At 41.7% G+C, this 23,683-nt stretch overlaps 1 pseudogene; it reads left to right on the top strand.

Moving 5' to 3' along the window:
* The first annotated feature begins 10,204 nt into the window (after nt 1–10,204).
* On the top strand, nt 10,205–10,762 carry LOC132521813 (transmembrane protein 126A-like; annotated as a pseudogene).
* The last annotated feature ends 12,921 nt before the right edge of the window (nt 10,763–23,683 follow it).

The following is a 23,683-nucleotide window of genomic DNA, read 5'->3' on the forward strand; positions in this document are numbered from 1 at the left end:
TGCTTTACGTTTGTTAGGCTGTTTGCTGGAATTGCATGGAAGCATCAGGAGAAGCCCCAGTGAACATCCTAGGTTAGATCTGTATTCCTTCATGCCACCATTGTGTAGCAAACATCGAATTAAAAAAAGGTAAAAAAATTTTTTATACAATTTTTAAAGGTGACTTTCCATTTACAGTTATTACAAAATATTGGCTCTATTCCTCGTGTTGTACAATACATCCCTGAGCCTCTCTTACACCCAATAGTTTGTACCTCCCACTTCCCCCCCCCACGTGGCCTCTCCCCCTCCCCACTGGCAACCACTAGTTTGTTCTCTGTATCTGTGAGTCTCCTTCTTTTATGTTATGTTCACTAGTCTGTTGTATTTTTAGATTCCACATATCAGTGATATCATCCAGAAATACCAAATTTCTTGATGGTAATCAGAGTCAGTTGCCCTACCAGTGTGGGCAACTTCTTTTCCATTCTTTTCTTGTTGGTCCATCCATTTGAGAGGCCCCAAATGACAAAATACATAGTAGTCATAGCTTTAAATTCAGTGGAACTCTTTCTGCCTTTCTGTGTCTACCCTCCATCTTCACCCCTAGTGCCAGGACTCAGGGCTTTTTTTTTTTTTTTTTTTTTTTTTTTGCAGTACTTGGGCCTCTCACTGTTGTGGCCTCTCTCGTTGCGGAGCACAGGCTCCAGACGCGCAGGCTCAGCGGCCATGGCTCACGGGCCCAGCCGCTCCGCGGCATGTGGGCTCTTCCCGGACCGGGGCACGAACCCACGTCCCCTGCATCGGCAGGCGGACTCTCAACCACTGTGCCAACCAGGGAAGCCCTGGACTCAAGGCTTTTAATGCAGCAGAGCCTAAGGACGTAGGGACAGGAAGCACATATTCTGAAAGTGGGTCACTAGCAGTGGTAACGCGAGGGGACAATCCTACTTCCACCTTCTGTTTTTCAGGCCCTTGTATTCTAGTTACATGTCACCACATGTTGGCTTCACTGCACATAGAGAATCCTGGAGGACAGCGTCCAACCTTGCTGGATGTGGTCCCCAAGCTGGCTTCCTAGCTGGGCACTTAATAGGTGATTCTATCATTCTACTAGACTGGCTTCTTCAGAGTGTTGTGGTGTATGGTAGGGTCTGAGGATTCTCTCTCCACCCACTCACTTCATTTACCTTCACTGTAAAACATGTCCCTTGATCTGAGGCAATGTCATTGGGATCCTATGTTGTAAACCGTACACTCTTCAAGCCCTCAGATGATGCTAGCTGAGGAGCCTTGGATAGGAAAAGCAAACTCATAATCAAAGCAAGTATAAGGATGTATTACTGCCCTTCTAGGATGTCACCCACTTGTCACCACGTAGTTGGCCTCCTTGAGGGAGGTTTCTATATTGAGGCACCATATTGCAGACCTGCAGCTGGCATCTTCGGAGTTCAGCAGTGGCAGTAGTTACATCTGTCTTAGTGGGAGAGAGCCCATCCTTGCCCCCAAGGCTGCCACATTCATGGGACTACTGTGCTAGCACTGGGGTGGCTGAGGTCAGAAGCTGACTGATATGCACTGGACAAGTCAGCCTATTCACCAGATTGTCCAGAACCTCTCTGAACACTCTAGAATGTTCCCAGTGGCCATTAACACAGGACACAAATACCCATATATGCTTTGGTCCCTCTGCCAAAGATTCATCCATAAACCTGTTTCTCAAACTTCCTTGTCTCTAAGCCTCTAATTGTGCTCGTTTCAGGATCTTGACCAATCAACAAAGCCCTCTGTCAGCCCAGAAGGCTGTGTATATCTGTGTTTTAGGCAGTTTCTCCCTGCATACAAGGTATATAACCAAGTGTGTTGCTCAGAGTTATACCTGCTGGGAAAACTTCCCTTTTCCACTTACCTTCAAGGCCACCTTTGAGTGGGGCTGTATTGTGCATTTTCAGCTATCATAAATGCATTGCACTAATCCATCTGTGAACCAGGCTCAAATATTTCCTCCTCTGTAAGTTGGTCATAGGGAAGCCTCCACGAGAGTGTGGGTGTAGCTGAAGGAAGGCATCAGTGCAACAGAGGAAAGTCATGAGGAAGTCGAGGCCACATGCTTATGTAACTTACTTGTGCTCTCTGGACCTGCTCAATCCAGTCCTGCATGTAATGCACTATTTACGTCATACTGTGGTTTGCTTCTGTTCCTGGATAGCCTTATGACTTTGTGGATCTCATAATCCCACTCACCATAGGCAGCTCCAGGTGCTTAGTCACTCTTGATGTCCTAGTCTCTACTAGGGCTCAAAAGCATGCCAGGAGCTGCTTTCAAAATGGCGAGAAGTCCTATGTCTTCGAAGGTTTGACCTTGCTCCAGAACCCAGGGTCTGTGCTGGGACTCTTATACTGAGCCTTTTCTTTTTTTTGAAAGAAAAATTTATTGTACATTTAACATAATACAGAATAGTGTTCCCTGAGATTGGGGAACAATACAATTACACGTGAACGCGTACACTTAAAGACAGTCAAGGATAACAGAATTGAGATCTCAAGATGGCCTTATTGTTCATCTAGCCTGATCCCTTCACTTTAAAAGAGACGTAAGACTCAGAGACTCAAAGTAGGGTATGTGAAACAAAACAACCTGGACCAGAACCTGACCCTTTGTCTAAGGTGCTTTTTCCTCCTCTACACAAAATGCATATGCGCATTGATGCAGCCATTCATTCATTCAACAGATATTTACTTAGTGCTACTATGAGGCAGAAACTGCAAGGTATGAGATAAATATCAGGAAGAATACTCCCTGTGTAGAAAAGGAAGCTCAAACTCAGTAGTCTTCAGGACTATGCAGATAAAAGTAGGCTGGGTGGATGTAAGACAGAGGAAATGAAGGTGCCCATGGCAGACTAGAGAGTGCATGCTCCTGCTAAAGGCATTCACTGGCTTCGTTTTTTGATGTTTAATTTAAACACTGTGCTGGCCCAATCAAATAGCGGAAAACATAATTGGATTTAGCCATTTGGTATCAGTTCTCAACCCCTAACTACAGTTACAGCTTTGATTTTGCTACCAGGGCTGAGTTATCTGGGCTTAACTCTGGTTCCTTAACATGATACAATGTATATGTAATTTAAGTATATTTGCGAAGAATTAAGTATAAATTCAGTTATTCACGAGCACTAATGGCTTCAACTAAAGCAGATCATTTTATTTTTAAACATGGCAAACAAATCCATTCATCTAGATGCCATATCTGTGTACAAGTAGATAAGATTTTCACTGTGTTTTCCAGCAAGGTCATATTGAGGTTTGACAGAGACTATATACAGCATCCTAATGCACTATCCATCTTCTAGGTCATACTGCCTGAGCATCAGGGCAGCTTGGACTGCAGTCTGGACCTGCTATAGGGTCCTTTCCTGTTCTGGGCAGCATATACCACACCTTGGTATATGGCAGCCTTCCAAGACACCAATAAATGGTTCACAGCGTATGACTGTGTATGGTATGTGTTGACACCAGTATTCAAATAAGCCTGCCACGCGCAGTGCCTCTTTATTAGTGATAGGACGTGTGTAGGTCAACAATTTGTCATTTATATTAAAAAATTTCCCACATGTTCCCGTTCATTGGATCTTTAAAAACATCATCCCTGTGGTGGGTCCTTGAAACTTTGAGGGTTTTATCATCTACCGTCTAGCATGTATGTGTCTTACCAGGACAATCTAAATACTTGCTGCCTCCTGATCACCAGGTCCAATCACCATGGCACCATCAGCGTTGTCAACCAGCAGTCATGCAGGTTCTGTGCAATATCAAGACGATCAAGGTCTCTGTGGGCTATATTGTGACAGAGAACAGATTTAACCTGGTTCTGGGGTAAGACAGACAGTGAATACTATGGACTTTTCTACATAACAGCAAACTGCTTTTGATCCTTATTATTTATGGGGATTGAGGAAAAAATACATTTTTCTGCTCAAAAGTGCCAGAAGCTGTGATAATCTGTTCTAGGAAAATACTACACCTGGTATAGCAGTTGTGATTGTGACGACCCCTTGTTTATGTTTATTTTGGTCCATTGTCATTCACCATGATCTCTGTCATTTTTGCAGTGGCCAAATAGGTAAACTGAAGGGGGTATCCTTGCATCCTCCAAATCTTCGATAGTGGTGCTAATTTCTGAAATTCCGTCTGTGACATAATACTGCAGATTTAGGGACTTCCTCTCGCCCCTTGCAAACACTGTTGCCCTTATACCTTTGGCCAAAGAACAAATCTTGATGGCACTGCGGGAATGGGCAATAACTGCACAGATGGTCTGTGGACCCATTGGACCACTCTGGGATGGATGTGGGCCAGGAGTCCACTCATTATCCGGCTTACATGAGCCTTCTCTAATGAAGGGTCCAGTGGCATTTTAGATTTCTTGCTATCAGAGTCAACTCAGACCCTGTGCCTAACAGTCCCTTGAATGGTCTGGGTATTCTTCTTTCCCCAGTACATACTTACTCTGGTAACTAATTTCAGATTCCTTTGGGAATCAGGGAATATTTACTACATATAATTACAGTGGTATTTCAGAATTCTTCCTTGAGGGGACCTAGCCTCTTCATTAGTCAGTGAGCTCTGGTTCTGAGACTGAGCTCAGGGTCTGAGAATTGATTTAGATCTAGAAAATGAATGAGTGTGTGATTTTTTCTATCATGGTGGCTGACACCAGTTTTTTGCTTGCTGAATTTCAATTTCTGGTTACACAGATGACACAGAACTCTAGTTGGCTGCCCATCCATCTTGCTCCCATGATCTATTAACAATTCCCACAGATCCCTATGGGTTAAGACACTCTGCTTGTCACTCTGGCCTTGCTGTCCATTTCAATAATGATGTCCACCCTATTTCTGTAGAGACTAAATTGCCTCTGCTATTTTAGAATCCTATCAATTCCAGTAATATCAGGGAAACCAGTTCCAATATAGTATCTCTCACCATCAGTCAGCAGCTATAGCCAAGCTTCTCCACCATGTTGTGCTTCCCTTCATCAGGCATTCTTTTTTTTTTTTTTTTTTTTGCGGTATGCGGGCCTCTCACTGCTGTGGCCTCTACTGCTGCGGAGCACAGGCTCCGGACGCACAGGCTCAGCGGCCATGGCTCACGGGCCCAGCCGCTCCACGGCATGTGGGATCCTCCGGGACCGGGGCACAAACCCGTGTCCCCTGCATCGGCAGGCGGACTCTCAACCACTGCGCCACCAGGGAAGCCCCCATGCATTCTTTACTGACTGAGTGGAAGAGTGTCTTTTGGGCCTCCTCAGAGATCATAGTCAGGTGGAGGTTTCTTTGATCTAACATAAATCTATTACAGCATTCCCATCTCTCTCTCTGAGCCTTTTGATCCTTTTCCCAAATACTCTGCCAAAGCATTTTTATACCTGATTTACTTTGGCCAGGTCCAAGCTTCAAAGAATGATCCCAGCCGTGTATTAGGACCAATTTTTTTTTGTCCTTGCTAAGACATCGAACCCTCTATCATGGGAGAGTGTTCCAATGTCAATAAATCCTCCCCTCTCCAGCCTTACACTCTAACGTCATATATGAGTACCCTCAAGATCTACTTCTACACTTGTTCCCTTCGTTTCTGTATTGCAATTCTTTAGCTGTGCTGTTTGTTCCCGGAGCAAGGAGCATGTATCCCCCTGTGGTGGTGCTGTGACCTAAACATTCCTAGCATTACAGTTCTGACACCACAGGATAGAAACCAATGTTCTGCTATTATACACACACCTTATCAGTATAAATCTGCTGTATTCATGTATGCACTTATAGAGCAGAGAAATAACCTTCTGATGGGTCCAGTCCAGAGCGGTGAAGGGGACAGGGTCTGAACACAAGAGAAAGGAGTGTATCTTATGAGGCATCTTCCTCGGATGAGGTTTCTGTAGGGTCTCTCTGTCAGGGTTTCTCAACAGCAGCACTATTGGCATACGGGCTGGGCAATTCTTTCTCGTTGGGGACATCGCAGGTTGTTAACAGTGTCCCCGGCCTCTTTCTAGTAGATGCCAGTGGCACCTCCCTCCCACAGTTGTGATCACCAAATCTTCCCGGTGAGAACCACTGCTTGGATGATCGGACCCAGGCTCTCGCAGATGTCTCTTAGGTGATGGCAGGATTCCTCGGGGTGCAGGTGAGGTGAGGTGTCGTTGGTCTCTTCCTCTGCACGTGAGGTAGCTGCAGCAGTGGCTGGAGCAAAACTGTGGGCTAAGAAGATATAAGCTAGGACATAAAATATGTCTGACCTAAAGGTAGATCATATGTGCTCATTTCACAGAAGTGAACACTGAGGCTCAGGAAGGCAAAACAACTTAGGCTGATACATTTAAGCTTGATGCCCTGGGCATAAAGGTGAATAAGACACAATTCCTCTCCTCAAGGAATACTCGGTCCAGCAACTGTGAAGGATTATATAATTAATCATTGCACATAAGTTTTGATGAGGTCATATACCCAGCAATTAACAAAGCTGAAAACAGAATGAGGTAAAGCTGAAAACAGAGTGAGGTATATTCATGTTAGTACCATTTCGATATGCCTCAGGATTTTATTAGATTTACTGCATGCTAGAATTTTTGCTAAATTATTTGTGTACCTGGTATCATTTAACATTCATAGAAATGTAACCAAGTAGGCAGTCTCGTTCCCATTTTTCGGATAATGAGGTGGCCCTTTTTTTATAAACCTTCATGTGACCTAGACACATTACGCTTAAAGAGACGCTGCTCTGTAGAGGAGGATGACCTCAGACTGATAAAATCAATGCAGACAAGCACGGAGATGCAGGCACAAGATAATGCAGCCCTTGGCGGGACACAGCAGGACCCAATGACCCTTTGCATTAGGTCCATCTTCATCCTCCAACAGCGTGACTAATTAAGATATGGGCTGAGTAGCTCAACTCTTTTTAACAGTGGCTTGTGAAACTGTGGAAACTATCTAAAAATATAGAACTACTGTGAGAGAAATAATGTTGTTACAAGGGAATTGATAACCAAGGATAATGGGAAGGGGAAGAAATAGCAAGTTGGAGCTAATTACCAGGGAAAGCCCCCTGACACTGAGAATGGTGGGCCAGGATAACAGTCTCCTGAGGGGAGTGGCAGAATCACCATCAGTTAGTACATTTAAAAATAGGCAACAGAGCTAGAAACAGGACTATTGGGAATGATCTTGCATTAGGCAGGAAGGGAGGTAATTGACTAAGTGACCTAATATTAAGAGCTTTCTTTCTCATGAATTTCTAGAATTCTAAAAAAAAAAAATAAAACCTTATAGGCTGTGTACAGAAATGTGGGTACCTAATGACTGGAGATGCCTAAATATAGCCCCAAATTATTCATAAATGGAAAATGAGAGCAGCCGTGCCCCAGATGAAGCATAATAGGAGGGTCAGAGGAAATGTAGGAGCTGGACAGGGAAAGTGGAAGCATTGTCAGGAGTCAGATTTCTCTGATGCACGCACACAGGGCTGTGCCCAAGTATACGTGGGCTGGGAGAAGACTGTATTCGTTAATTACTGAGAGGTGTCTTTTCCTTTCCTCTTTCAGTCCTACTTTCCCATGATGTCAGATGGAGATTGCAAAGACCACCCTTTGTGGACTCCTATATCATCTATATCTTCCAAGTTGGAACTCTCCTTTCCTTAAAACTGATGATTGGCATGATCTCAAAGCACTGTTTCCCAATTCAAAGTCCAAAGCTTGACTCTCAGCCACTGGAGCCTTGCTAAAAATGCAGATTTCAAGATCTCACTGCGGGCCCATGGCATCTAGATGTTTGTGAACACATGAATCTGCATTTTTAAAAAGTTTCCCTCGGTTAAGTCTTACATGCAGCATTAAGTTGGAGAAACTCTGCCTGGGGAAGGGCAGGCTGGCTAAACAAAAAGAAACCACAGGGAAGGGAAGTGCAGCCCAATCATCCTCCCCTCTTCCCTCATTTGCTTTCCCTGATTTTTCTTTACTCCCAACCAAAAGACACCTCCTTAAACTTCCGTATCACTCTTGTACTTATAAGTATGTGTTTACACACCTATAATTTATATTTTACCTACTTTCAGAAAGACTTTAATATAATTTTCTTATATTTCTAATATGCTGTCTATGATTTCTCTGCTTTGTATTTGTGGTACTGTTTTATTTATTTATTTATTTATTTGCGGTAGGCGGGCCTCTCACTGTTGTGGCCTCTCCCGTTGCGGAGCACAGGCTCCGGACGCGCAGGCTCAGCGGCCATGGCTCACGGGCCCAGCCGCTCTGCAGCATGTGGGATCTTCCCAGACCAGGGCACGAACCTGTGTCCCCTGCATCGGCAGGCGGACTCTCAACCACTGCGCCACCAGGGAAGCCCTGTGGTACTGTTTTAACCCTCTAGAGGACAGGGATTAGGACTTAACCATCTTTCTATCCTTCGCCATTTTGTGGAAAAGAATAGATTTATTTTTCAATGCAGCTAAGCACATCTGGAAAAAGTAATAAAAATCAGGCTTGCATGAGAAACCCAGGGTGTGTCAGCTTTGCCAGTGTGAGAAGGCATAGTATGGAGGCTGGACACTGAGCTTGATGTCGAGACCTGGCTTTTGTTTCAGCTCCATCAACCATCACGTATGAACATTTCAGCCAGTCCTGCAGCCTCCCAGTTTATCTTCCTGTAAGCAGGGATAACAATCACTTTCTTACTTCTCTCACAAAGCAGCTGAGACAGTAAGCATGATAATATCACTATTTCATATCACTTTTCGCTTAGGAAAGCTCAAAACGACATCAACATTATCTGCATCATCATTTCACAACCTACAAACCATTGAACAGGAGTTCAGTCTGGGTTCCCCAGAGAAAATTATTTTCTCTCGTCCCAGAACATGCAAGATAAAACAGTAAAAAACAAAGATTTCAGGAATTACATCTAGTTGAAATGTATATCAGTGGTCGGTCTTCTAATTCCCCAGATAATGCTAGATCTCGAGACAAGGAAAATAATTGACGTTGTTTAATTTTTGACATGCTACCTAATGAACAGCTAAGCCATTTTCATAGAAGGTAAAATTACAGCAGTGCTGCTGGTATGCGTCTCCTATATCTAAAGTTAATTGGATTTTCCATTATGATGAGGCTTGTTTTTTAGAACTGAATCTCTCAGTCTCTTCCAATTGCTCTGAGTTGGTGAGACAGGAGATATATAAGGCATGGATTGGGGAGGTATCTCATGAGGTCAAAGAATCCCTAGTATACTGAAGCATTACAGTGTGCAAGCAGGAGCTAGGATTTGTGTAGAATGTATGTCTTCTCAAAATGAAGTTTTTCAGGAGGGAAAATTGACTACTTGTTACTGTAGTCTCTCTCTCTCTCTCTCTCCTAGACAGTAATGTGTTTTAGCTCCATTAAGATATTGAGTGTTATCTGTGCAGACTGGAACAAAATAACCAGACCAACTTTTTTTTTCTTTCCCCTAGTCCAATTGATTGCTCTACAGATTACGTAATTTAGCATCAGTTTGCTCTCTCTGGTGTTTTGAAACATGAAAAGAGCTTTCAAAGTGAGAGAACCGATTTGAAAAAAGCTTCAGCACCACTGTTGGGCCAGGAGACAATGGGGCTTTCCCAGTTGTGAAATGGCAACTCACACTGTCACCTTGAAAATCACAATGAACAAGGGTGTGGCTGCATATATGCCAGCAGCCTCAAAGAACCAGAGAATGGGTCTCTGGGGGGGTGAACAGCCAGCCCAGTGTGCTCAGGGCCCATGAAGTAGTCGGGAGAGTCGCTTGCTCTAGGCTTCCACACAAGAAAGCACTTCTGTTTGAAGGTTTGACATTCTCTATGAAAAAAGACTATGTGTTAAGTACTTTCTGGTTGTATGACCTTATCGACAATTATGTGCAATTATTTATTATATACTATTGCACAGTTTGCTGGACTGAGAATTCCTTGAGGGAGAGTATTATGTCTTAATCACCTTTGTGCCCAGTGCAGTGTATCAAACTTGTGCATCAACTTACGTTTTTAAAAGATCTATTCGTTTGTGTTAAGGGCATTCATTTGTTAAGTCTGAACCCTGAAACTATGCTGAAGGAGGGCTGCACCTGGATGAGTTGAGCAAAGGTTGGTGTGAGCCCTCGCATGGCTGAAGAAGACTAGAGGAAGCAGCGAGTGCTGGGTGGAAAGAGTAAGGCTCAAGATGGAAAATCATGAACCAGACGATACTGTCAAGGAGAACTTGATATCATAACCAGGAAAATGAACCAACTTCCGGAAGCAGAAAGGAATCTGCTTGAAAATGGATCGACTTATATTGGACTTAATGCTGCTCTCTGTGGCCTAATAGCAAATGGTCTTTTTTGATGCATCTTACCTGTGACACAGGCTCCTGTAGCTGCTGGTTTACCAATGGCAGTGATCCCGTTTTTGATGGCACACGTATCTTACAAAGGTTTTGTGATTTGCGTAGCGAAACCTGTACCGTAACACATGGTGGACTGGTTGGTCTTGTTTCTGGTGACCTGTACCCTGTTTTCTTGGCTGTCCCTTGTGAATGGTGGCCTAACCAGGTATAACTCAGCCCTGCTGCCGGAGAAAGGAAACAAATTACTGGATTAGGATGACTAAACCTGTCTTTAGAAAGATGTTATTTCTAATTTTGCTCCAGACTGGGCTTGCAGCATACCTTGGGTCTAGACAATATAAACTACTTATAAAGGCACTTTAGATACCTGAACCTGGCCTAGAAATTCAGTAATTGTTAAACACATCTGTACACAAAAATAAAGATTGTAAAAATAACCTAATCTAAGTATGAATAAAGAGACATAATTTAAAAAAATATACCATAATTTTGTTAACCTTATTATGGTATTTCTTATATTTTTAAGTCACAAGGAGTCTAAAAATAAAGTGACACGGACCCTTCTAGAACTCCAACAACCCTGACCACACATGGAGCCGCTGCGCCAACTGACATCCATGAGGAGAGCGTTGATACAGGCTCTTGAAGATGGGAAGAAGCTGCGAGAGACAAATTAGGGGGACAGCTGGTGAAAGCCATGGATAGACTTAGCCAGATTCCAAAATGTTTTAAAAGCATTTCTCCAAATATCTGTCTTTTAATGTCCTAAAAAGAAAAATATTGCCTCCGTCTATGTCAACTTTTACGTTAAACTTAAGTATTTGTTCTACTGCTTTACGGAAGAAAGAATACAAGAACGTTGCCTGGCACTTGGATAACTTGAAACAATTAAATAGCAAATTGATGAAACTATAAACCTAATTGACAGTGGGCTCCAGACTGAGAATTGCAGTTCAATTCCAGTTCTTTCATTGCAAAGCTTAGTTTAACCACGCAATAGCCACAAAACTTTTATTTAGATAGCACTTTACAGTTTATAAAGCATGCTCACACCTATTATCTCAAGCACCCCCAATAGAAGGATATTACATAATGGCTCGAGGGACACATTTGGCCTTTATTTTAAGGGGCAAAATTATCTTAGCCATATCTTTGGGGACTGATAATTCCACACTGCAGATGGAAGTCTGAAGGTAGAGACAAGAACCCCAAATCCTGTGGAATCTAGAAAAAGCCAGACTAACTATACAAATGTCAAGGTATACTCTGGTACTAGGTCTGTATGTACATATCTAATTTCAGCAAGCTCAAACAATTTGCCAAGGGCTGTCTGAACTCTGCGATTGTAATCTAGAAGTCAAAACTCAAAGCAAGAAGACAGGTGAGTTTCTACTTTCCCCACTCATCTCCTGGATGGGTGGCACAATGATATGCCAGGCTGTGTGTTCTCTCCTCCCCACATCAGGGCCCACTTAGCATCACCCAATTGCAAACCGCTACTCTCAGTTTTTAGGGAAACCAAATAGTTTAAACTTCTCTGCAAAGGCAATACAGTACTAGAAAAGTGTCTACTGTTTCCTTGGTGTCTAGTAGATTAAAAGATACTCCCTGTCCCTTTAACCTTGCATTTTTGGAAAGTTTCTCACTTCAGATTTGGAAAGCGACAGGGAGATCTCAATAGTTTTTAAAAGTCTCAGACATAAGTTCTTGTAGCGACAGTACCTTCTAAGAGCCTCCATCTTGCCTTCTGCACCTTTAGAGGTGCACCCACAAAAAGGACATAACAAGTCCATTTTAACACTCTATTCCTTTTGGTCTCTAATAGGAAGTTAAATTAAGAATATTAAATCCCCGTTTTTTTCTTCAAGGAGTTTTATGGGTTCAGGTGTTATTTTTAAGTCTTTAATCCATTTTGAGTTTATTTTTGTATATGGTGTGAGAAAATGGTCTAGTTTCATTCTTTTACATGTAGCTGTCCTATTTTCCCAACACCGCTTATATATTACATCTTCTTTATCCATTCATCTGTTGATGGGCACTTGGGTTGCTTCTATATCTTGGCTATTGTAAATAATGCCGCTGTGAACATTGGGGTGCATGCATCATTTTGAATCAGTGTTTTCATTTTTCCTCAGATATACACCCAGGAGTGGAATTGCTGGATCACATAGTAGTTCTATTTTTAGTTTTTTGAGGAACCTCCATGATAAATAGATAAAGAAGATTTCACATATATACATACACACACACATACGCGCGCGTGTGTGTGTGTGTGTGTGTGTGTGTAATGGAATACTACTCAGCCAAAGGGAAAAAAAAAAAAGAATGAAATTTTACTATTTGCAACATGAATGGACCTTGGAGGGCACTATGCTTAGTGAAATAAGTCAGAGAAAGACAAATACTGTATGTTATCACTTATATGTGGACTCGAAAAAGTAAAATAAATGAATGAATATAACAAAACAGAAACAGGCTCATCAATATAGAGAACAAACTAGTGTTTGCCATGGGGGAGGGGGGTTGGGGAATGGAGAAAATAGGTAAAGGGGATTAACAGGTAAAAACTACCAGTTATAAGATAAATAAGTCACGAGGATGTCATGTACAACACAGGGAATACAGTCAATAATATTATAAGAACTTTGGTGTGTAATCTATAGAAACATCGGATAACCATGTTGTACACCTGAAGGTAATATAAGATTGTAAGTCAACTATACTTCAATAAAAATGTTAAATCCCCTCTATGTACTCAAAATTTTGAGAAGTAAATTCAAGATGGCAGCATTAATGAGTCTGTTTTCCTCCCTTAGGTACCCAGATGTTGAACCTGGGCTACTTATAGTCTTACTTTAAATATTTGCTCCTTGAGCTTTTCTCACTCCTTTCTTATCTGTGATCTCACTGCCATGTCTTACCCTTCTCACATATCTGCTCTGGTCCTGGATTGTCTTTCTCAGCCCTGATTTTACTTCCAGATCATCAGGCACTCTCTCAAATCTTACTAAAATGCCATGTCGTATTTCAACCACTTCCAGAAAGCCTTTCAACTAATCAAAAGGGAGAGGGTATTTTGTTCAAACCACACAGTTTTTAAAATACACACCTGTCACTCTTCCTGCCTGCTTTGTTTTGGTGTAATGGAAATAGTGTACATGGGCCTAATTTTTAATCTTTTTCATTAATAAAACTGATTCAATTACCATTGCTTTTCCCACCCTCAGTGGGTCTACATGAAGTAAACATCTTTTTGTTTTCCCAAGAGTATCTCAGTCTTCTTGGTTAAATATTCAAATTCTTATTCACACCTCCAGATAACCACCATATTATGACAGGCAATACATAGTCATTTATTATCAGTGTTTATCAAATGTAATTATCAGTATATACTTGTTAGCAACCTCTTATCCTGTATAAGCCTCATCTAGCATCTTGTCCATACCTGAACCAATCTTAGCTAAAAGTAAGACATGGTGACCAAAAGCAAGGTCCAAAACTCTTGTCAAGAGTTTCTGATGCAACACAGCTCCCCTGGGAAGAAGAAGCATGAAGGACAATACAAAAGTAGTTCTAGAGCAAGAGCTCAGTTGAACAGTCAGAAAATAGGATGGTAGAAGGAGATGCTTTTAAAATACTTGAGGGAGAACCTAATTAATGTGGCATGGATGTCTCATTACCTCAACCGGCCAACATTTATTGAGCACCTAGGGATAAAGGTGAAAATGACATAATTCCTGTCCCCAAGGATATCACATTTTAGTGGAAAAGACTGACATTGGAAAGAGAAATCTAGAACCTTCTAAGGCATTTCAGAAAACTATTGTTCTTCCTATTTTGCATAGAAAGAAACCAGCTAAATCTTAAGGACTCTGCGGATTACAAGACGAATACATAGGAACACATTGGCCAGAATTCACACGGAAAGCAGGAAGATGAAAGGGAAGTGGTTTCCGAAGTGCTTAAGAAGGAGAAATTAGTCACAGACTTCTTCTTATGCACGGGAGCTCCTCACAAGTTTCTGATAATATTCTTAATACATAAAGTTGCATTTTAGCCAGACAACTGGAAAATAATAATTTCTTGTGGACCAGCTGAGTATTTTCCATGAAAATTTAGTATGAAAAGAACATAACACAATCTCTAATTATTAAAGTGGTAAGAAAATAGTAAAGACTGGGTGTAGTGGTGGTTGTGCATATGTGTATGTGTGTGTGCACGCTTATGCGTGTATAATAAATCAGTATCCCATTTATTCTGAACATATCTCCATTTTGTTCCTATATCAAGTTATATGAACCCAGATTCTTGATCAAAAGAAGCCCTGACTAGATAAACATAAAAAACTATGTTGTAACATGTTACACGTTGCATTTGTTACTATGTTGTAACACTTTTTTTCCCTGAGTATACCTTGATACTCCCTGGAGAAATGCATAGTCCCCAGGTGAGGTTCTCTGCTTTCCTAGGAGATTTCTCTAAATTGCAGTCTGATTTATCAAAAAAACAATATCTTAGGAACTTCCCTGGTGGCGCAGTGGTTAAGAATCCACCTGCTAATGCAGGGGACATGGGTTCAACCCCTGGTCCAGGAAGATCCCACATGCTGTGGAGCAACTAAGCCCATGTGCCACAACTACTGAGCCTGCGAGCCACAACTACTGAGCCCGCATGCCACAACTACTGAAGCCCATGTGCCACAAATACTGAAGCCCGTGTGCCTAGAGCCCGTGCTCTGCAACAAGAGAAGCCACCGCAGTAAGTCTGTGCACCACAATGAAGAGTAGCCCCCACTTGCCGCAACTAGAGAAAGCCCGCATGCAGCAACGAAGACCCAACGCAGCCAAAAATAAATAAATAAAAACAAAACAAAAAACCCAATATTTTAGTGTGTGTTCTAGAATTAGGAGTTCAAGTACATCAGCATGAAAGCTTTTGCATTTAATATCCTAAATTAAATAGATTATAAACTTAGAATAGTATTTCTCTGCCTTTCTTTTCCAGTTCATCCCTGAGCATAGTTAGTATTCACTTAGTATTTATGAGTGATAATCCCTAGCAGTGTGTGGCAAAGATCTGAATGTGATTTCACACAGACAAGAGTCATACATCATGCACACAGCATGTATACTATTTACCTGCTAAAGTAGTTTCTTGAATGGGGTATATATATTTGGAGAAAAGGCACTAGAACTCATTATCCTCAGCTGGCATTACCATTCTTTTTTTTTCCTAATTATTTATTTATTTATTTATCGGCGGCATTGTGTCTTCTTTGCTGTGCACAGGCTTTCTCTAGTTGCAGTGAGTGGGGGCTACTCTTTGTTACAGTGCTTGGGCTTCTCACTGCGGTGGCTTCTCTTGTTGAGGAGCACAGGCTCTAGGCGCGCCGACTTAAGTAGTTGTGGCATGCAGGTTCCAGAGCGCAGGCTCAGTAGTTGTGGCGCACGGGCTTAGTTGCTCCATGGCATGTGGGATCTTCCCGGACCAGGGATCGAACCCGTGTCCCCTGCATTGGCAGGCGGATTCTTAACCATCGCACCACCAGGGAAGTCCCCATCATTCATTTATTGATTCATTCAAATATTTATTGAGTTCCTCCTATGATCCAGATACTCTTTTGTCTACCCAACAGCAATGTTCCCCTCCCTCCTCCCATATTTAGTCCTAATATCTACTCTTGCCCTACATGGCTCAGCTGAAACCCAATTGGTTTAAAGCAATTTTGATTTCATTTCCCTTGCAAAAGGTTGTTTTCATAAAGGGTACTAATCTCAGCACTGGCCAACAGAAATTGAGAGGAAGTCTGTTTGGGGTGGGGGGAGCTTCTGAAAAAGGTTTCTTTGTGCTTAAGAGTTGCATGAGAAAAAGAAACTGTCTGTGATAATTTTATGTGTACACTTGGCTAGGCTATAGTACCCAGTTATTCAGTTAAACAGTCATCTAGGCGTTGCTGCGAAAGTATTTTGTAGATGTGGTTACCATCTACAACCAGTTGATTTTAGGTAAAGAAAGTTATGCTTGATAATCTGAGTAGGCTTCCAATCAGTTGAAAGATTTTACGAGCAAAACTGTTTCCCGGAGGAAGAAGACATTCTGCATTAAGCCTGCAGCAACAGCTCCTGTTTGAGAGTTTCCAGACTATCCTACAAATATTCCAGACTTGCCAGCCACCACAGTCACGTAAAACAATTATTTGAAATCTCTCTAGCTAGCTAGCTAGCCTTTTGGTTCTGTTTCTTGGAGAACCCTGGCTAACACACTGTACTTTTTTTCAGTCTGGAAATTCAGATGAAAGAGTGAAAACATGGAAAGAACCTGGGTCTTCTCTAATGTGATTTAACTTCTGAGTTAATCAATCCTAGAGCCTCCCTTATTTGGGACTCCTTGTGATGAGAGAAAAGAAATCCTTTTATTCTTTAAGCCATTTCGAGTTGGGTTGTCTGTTACTTGAAGCTGGAAGCAACACACTAATACAGAAACCATCAGAAGACAATTAGTAAATAATAAAAATTAGTCAACTCCAGAGTGTTTAAGATAATGACATATTGGTATTTGGGTCATTTTCCTTCAGATAACAAAGAACTTACTTTCACTGGCTAGAAGGTCAGATTAATGAGCGCATTTAAGATTCCAGAAACTAATAATGATCTCTCTATAGGTGTGATATAAAAGTGGGAACAGAGGTGCAGTGAAGAGATCTTCTCCTGTGGGGACAGGCTGTTTCATTCTATGGAAGAAATCTTGAAAACATTATTCATCTTCAGAAAATAGTACAACAGTGCTCGCTCGTTTTGGAAATTATTGAATAACTACCTTATTCTTTATTTTACACTTTTGAGGCCCTTCCACAAAAGGATCATCTGCCTCTGTCCTTATTTTAATGTCTCATAACTGACTGTTTTAGTTCTATTTCACACTTGGGATTACAGCTACAGTTAAATTACAAACAGCTGTGGTTCCTGCCCCAAGAATATGTGTAGATGTGCATGAAATGCTTAATATCTTCCGCAGGGAACAGGTGTGCCGTGGGCAGTGTACACTGGAGCTAAATAAATTTACTCTTGGGCTCAAGCCATGTAATCTAGTTGCTAAGGTTTGGTTTTTGAGTTACACACGTAGGAAAACAGGTATAGGACTGAAATGCTGAAAGACTTAAAAAGAGAAGCCTACATTTCCATGATGGCATTACCTTCACAAGCTAATCATTTCCTAAAAAAAAATTCAGTTACTTTGAATAGCAACTACACAGATGTGCAAAACAGTAGGTGGGAGCCTGAGAGGAGTAACAGACAGAGATTTGCAGGGTTTTCTCTCCCAGGGACCCGCTCAGTATGCTGGAAGAACATTGCCACTGCATGCATTCTTCAAAACTTGTTTGAACTTTTGTAGGGTTTGGTTTTAAATGGAAGTTTAAAAGATAGCTTTTCAAAAGAAAGTTTTGTACTTTTTTAAAGTAACATGCTAGCCTTTACAACATATATTTAAACTGCACTCATTTTCCCTTTCTGTTCAGTAATAAAATGGTGCCTGTATTTACTGAGCACTTACCATGTGCTAAGACACAAAGAGGGAAAAAATGCAATGATTTCCAGTGCAACAGGATACTGTAAAAAAATGAAAAACTCTTTCCTATGGAGTAACATTCTGCATCATTTCCTTAAACAAATGCACAAGGAAACATCACATTATGGCCAAAGTCTCTTTTCTTAGCTGATTCGGGTCCCACCAGAAGCAAAGTATGGTCTTAGGGCCCCTTTGAACTGTGCCAAGGCATGAGTCCTAGAAAAAATGCAACTCCCAAGGCTTATACATCAGTCTTCAAGGTATACAGGTCACTTGGGAAGAGGATCAAATGCTTTCTTTCCTAGTGGGTTAGTTTGATCTTAGTCCTAAGATCCCCCCATCACAAAGGAGAACTTGATTAAGTTCTTTGAAATAACTTATTAACCTATATAGAAATTAACCTATCTACTTCAGGGTTCTCAAAATGTGGTCCATTGACCATGTGTATTAGAATCTGTGGGATACTCAGTGAAATGCCACATTGCTGGGCGTGTAGGACTTTCATGTCTAACAAGCTCCACAGGTGACTCTCACGTTCACTACTGAAGTTAACTACTAGATAACCACTGATGCTGGGACAGATACCTTCTCCACTGGATTCACTGACCCCATACGTGGACCTAGATGGACCACATCAACCAGGATCTCTCCTTCTCTGTGTTCTGGTTGGCTCTGGCCAATGGACCTTGGAAACCTTAGAGGAAAGAATAGGCATGACAGAGGTATTTATTTCCTGGGCTTCCTCTGCTGTGTTGCCTGCAGACCGCCTTCTGTAACCCCTAGGACTTTCTTTTTTCCCAATTCCTATCCTACAAATGGACACTTCTTGTCCATTTGGGCCCACATGTGGTAACATCTCCTCTTATGTTACTTGCCTTGGAGTACTGCTCTGCTCCCCTGACCCTGCTTGCTCTTTCAAAACAGTCCCTTTGTAATTAAACTCTCCTCCAATCTAATGTGAGTATGCCGTTTGCTTTCTCTAGGAATCTAGATCTAGATATATCTGAAACAGATATATCTAGTAATATTTTATAACTAATAATATTTTGTTTTGCAAACTGCACAAACTGTTTTTTGATCTTTACAACAAAATATGATGTAAGTAAAGCAGATTTTTTTTTCCTTTCAAATCACCATTTTATGAGTAAGAAAACTGAGGCTGAGAGAGGTTAAATATTTGTTAAAAGTTCACCCTGCTGGGGCTTCCCTGGTGGCGCAGTGGTTGGGGGTCTGCCTGCCGATGCAGGGGACACGGGTTCGTGCCCCGGTCCGGGAGGACCCCGCGTGCCGCGGAGCGGCTGGGCCCGTGAGCCGTGGCCACTGGGCCTGCGCGTCTGGAGCCTGTGCTCCGCGGCGGGAGAGGCCCAACGGTGAGAGGCCTGCAAAAAAGTTCACCCTGCTGGTCAGTGGGGGAACCAGAGAGCGAGTCTGGTTTGCTGACTGAATTTAGAGCTGTTTGCACGGCATCAGGCTGCTAGTCCCCTTCCTTCCCCACCACATGTCATATAACCTTATACCATTACCTGATACAAGTGCAATCAAAATGACATCTTTTAGGTAACAGTGAACAATGAAAGAAAGAATTCAGTGTAATCCATGTATTCATTTCAATTGAGGCTAAGACACAGACACCCAAAGAGTGGGAGAGGAATTTTCCCAGAGGAGGTGGGCTTCTCTGTAGTTGCACGTATGGTCATGTGTAGCCTGCTTTGAGAGAATTTGGTCCTAAGGATCTTTCCATGCAACATTGACTTACCCACCCCTTCCTGGGTCACCCTCTGGATTCTGAGGCAAACTTCTTACAGTGTCTCCAACACTTTTTCTCTGTATGTAGCTCTTCCTTTAGATTGGCAGCTCCCTCATGGCAGGAGTCTATTTAGTTCATTTGCTACCATATCTCCAACTTCTTGCCTAGTTCTGGGAACACAGTCAGTGCTCAACAAGTACTTGTTAACTGAATAAAAGAGCAGCTATCTGTCCAGTGCATCCATCTACCAGCACTATTATAAAATCTTGGAGTCACTTTCTCCTCTGGTCTTTCTTATCTTCTAATCTTGCCAGTTGCCAATTTCTGTTGATTCTCCTTTTAGAATCATTTTTAGATCTGTTTCTTCCTGTTGCCAATGCCGTATCCTAGTTCAGGTTCTTGATGCTTTTTTCCTTGGATTTGGTTGTAATCGTTTCCTAAAACTCCTTGCTTCTTGTTTTTTCCTGTACCAAGGTCCACTTAATCTTCAAGAGTCCAGCTCTGATCATCTCACTTCTCATCACAGGCTTCGGTAGCTTCAAAGCAGTGGTTTAGACACCATAGCTTATAGTTCCTGTGCTGCACCCCTGGCTCCATATTTATTTCCCCAGCATCCTTCTACACACTCATGTTCTAGCCAACCCGGACTTGGTCCCATCTCTGTTACTCCTGGTTTCCTCTCCACTCCATGCTTTTGCTGGTACTTCTTTACTATCCGAAATACCTTTCTTTGTCTGGTATATCTGTCTACAAGGCTATGCTAAGAAGCTACTTCTTCCATGAAATTCTCCCGATTCTGCTCTTATTTTTCTTTTTTGGAAGTAATTTTTCCTGATTTGGAACTCCCATATCACCTTATCTGTATCTTTTTAGTGTGTAATACTTTCTATGCATCAGAATTATTTATGTTATCCCTCTACCCCTCATCTCTCTACAAGACAGTAAGGGCCTCAAGTTCAGGATGTGTATCTAAATTATCCTTGGATCTTCCTTGTTATATACAATGCTTTGTACAAGGACATAGCAATAAATATTTATTGAATTACTGTGTAAAATTGCACAAGGAAAGCATGGACAAGAAATGGGACATCAGGATCGATTAAAGGTTAGTAGATGAGGTGATCCTGAAGACACGAAAAGAAATCTGAGGAATGTGTCACTGTAGCAGTGACATGGAAATAAAAGAAAGATGTGGACACCTGGAGAGGCCTTGCTTGCCTGAGTAAGAGATGAGAATAAGGGGTACTGGGTGTCAGGAGAGAAGACCCTGAAGCTCAAGGGGAAAAGTGACTTGGACCAGAGGGTGATGGGCAGCCAGTGAAGGTGTCCTTCATAACAAAATGAAAGAAATCTTTGCAGTAGACAGAAGGACAGACAGGAAGGAAAGGAAGGGAGGAAGGAAGGATTACAACGTACTATAATTAGGTCCTGAATAAGACTGAAAACAGATATGGCAACCGAAAAATGGCTGGACTTGGGGACCAAGAATGAGTTGACACGTGGATGTTGGTGGGGTATGGAAAGAGAGGAATCAGAAGCAGGCAAATTTACATCAGAGTTAGATCGCTAGGCTGACCTTTGGGAAAAGCCTTTGATACCCAAGATGCTTTGGGGCTATTTATGTCAGAACTGTCTAGGAGCAGAACTGATTGTGTGTGTGTGGTGGGGAGGTCTGAGGTTGCCTCAGAACTGGAGAAGAGGTCAGGACAGATGTTCAGCTCTGGGAAAGGACTCTGAAAGCACTCATGGACTTCCCAGCAGCCTCTTCTTCCAGATAGGATATGTTTTGGATAGCTATTCCAGATGGGAAATACTGATCCTATAATAAGCAGTTTGTCTAGGTTATACTTACAGTTCTATCTAGGTCACAGCAGAATTCCCTTACTGCATTACACGCTGAATTTTCTGATTCCGAAACAGAGAGGAAACTCCTGGATTCTTTTTCTAGGCTTTTAAATGCTTTACTGAACAAGTCTAATTGCTCAATTTCTCTGCCAGAATCTCATCACTGGTTAAATGAATTCAGTAGTATTTACTTCAAAGTAATATTGTAAAGCTTAACTAATGAATATAATATTTATAAATCCTTGCAAAGAATTGTTTTCCTTCAAACCTTCAGGATGAAACCAAATTGAACTTGAGTCTTTTTGTGTCAATGGCTTTTCAAAGAGTCTCTTTTTCTTCCTGTGGAGAAATCAGCGCAAACACTATTGGAATTTATCTAAACAAAAGAATGGGGGTATTTTCATCATTCCACAATAAAATGGAATTTTTCTTGCAGAGGAGCTGCTTTTCTGTTCAGTGTTCAATTTTGACTTGATTCTACCTTCTCCCACTGCCTGTCAGTTATCTAGGGCTAGGGAGCATTTAGATATAAGTGGTGAGCAGAGTTTATCCAGGAAGACAGAATCAGGGCAAAGTCGCATATTACATTCATCTTTAAATTTCTGTTCCCTTGGCTGTCTGTGGCCTGTAACTATAGCTACATAGTCAAATATTGTTTTTTCCTATCTACCTCTCTTGGGGTACGTGGGTAAATGGCAAAGAGCAAAATAGCTGGAATAATTGTTTTGAGAAATCTCTCCACATTTAAAAAACCCGTTCATTGTATGGGGGCAGATGACAAATCTATGTAGAAATCTTGTTTGGTGCCCATACAAATATAACCCCACAGTTCTCTGTGGTATTTGGCCATCTCCTGTTTTTTAGTTTCAGGGTGAAACAAGGTTAGATAAATCACAGGCACCATTCTACTGGAGTCAAGATTACACCAGAGAAAGAAAGAGTTCATGAAGGTCGAGGTCAGGCTTATTGAAAACAGAAAGGGTGGTGAGCTCTAAAAACTGGAGCTTGGTTTTGGCAAAATTGTGAAGCAGGTAAAGATTGCCTTGGGTATTCTCTCCTTTTTCCTCTCCCCGCATACCTCCGCTCCTCTCCTCCACCCAAAGCCCCTTCTGCACATGGCTGTCTGGGCCTCTGTGCACTTAGCTTTCAATGGAACCTAAAGTTTTATTGCTACATATTGGCTGATGCTTGAGAGAGATGTAGGGAGGGAACTATGGCTTAGGCCTAGGCAGAGTCGACTTTGGGTGCATTATATAGATAAAAAGAGGGGAAATAGCTTTGGCCCAGTGAAGATGGGTTTGGGTGGGTGTAGAGGTCATTGCTGGAAGTGGGGTGAGGAGTGACTTTAAGACTCAAATGGTAAAATTTGTAGGTACCGGTACAAGCTAGTAAAAGAGCTGTTTCTGAACCCTTTAAATCATAGGGTTTGGAGTGTTGCCTACCCCACTTCTTCTGAAGGCAAAGAACAATAGATTGCTACAGCTGGGAGAAGTATCACTTGGTTGGTACAACCAATGGTCCTTGTACCCAGCCCAAGATACTTCATTTAATTTTCAGAATTAAACCAAGTCTTCTCTAAGATTCAGAGTCAACTTAATGTTTTTCATATCTAGTTTCCAGCTGGAGCCAGAATTCTCACAGAAAACTACATTTTGAAACTCTCCCACCCAATTCTGCAGATGCCAGAATTGTGGATGACCGTTATTAAGGGTCCTGATGAACTTCATAAAAGCATCCACAGTTTTGGCTTCTTGTCCTGATAGCATTATAACTCCTTTTGATTTTCCATCTCTAGAACTTTTTAAAAGAATAATAGAGTGCAAAATAATTTTAAATTATACTATTTACGTTCCAAGAACTTATTCTGTGTGTAACTTATTGGCCCCTTTTGTAAGGAAAACATGTGGGTTTTTGCAGAGGATATGTATGGCTATATCATTATCACACTCTAAAGAATCATGGATTGAGAAAAGCTGAAAAGAAAAGAAGAAAAAATAAGTTTCTGTTTTTATCTTACAGGGCAAATAAATATTGGATTTCTCACAAGAGACCTATAAAATATTTTATAAGCAATAAATCCTTAATCTCCTGAGGAGACAGCATGCTAAATTGGGATAGGAATCAGAGGGTAGTTCTTCCTCTGACTAGCTCTGTAA

The sequence above is a fragment of the Lagenorhynchus albirostris genome, chromosome 6 (assembly GCF_949774975.1).
Source record: "Lagenorhynchus albirostris chromosome 6, mLagAlb1.1, whole genome shotgun sequence".
NCBI classification, from domain to species: Eukaryota; Metazoa; Chordata; class Mammalia; order Artiodactyla; family Delphinidae; genus Lagenorhynchus; species Lagenorhynchus albirostris.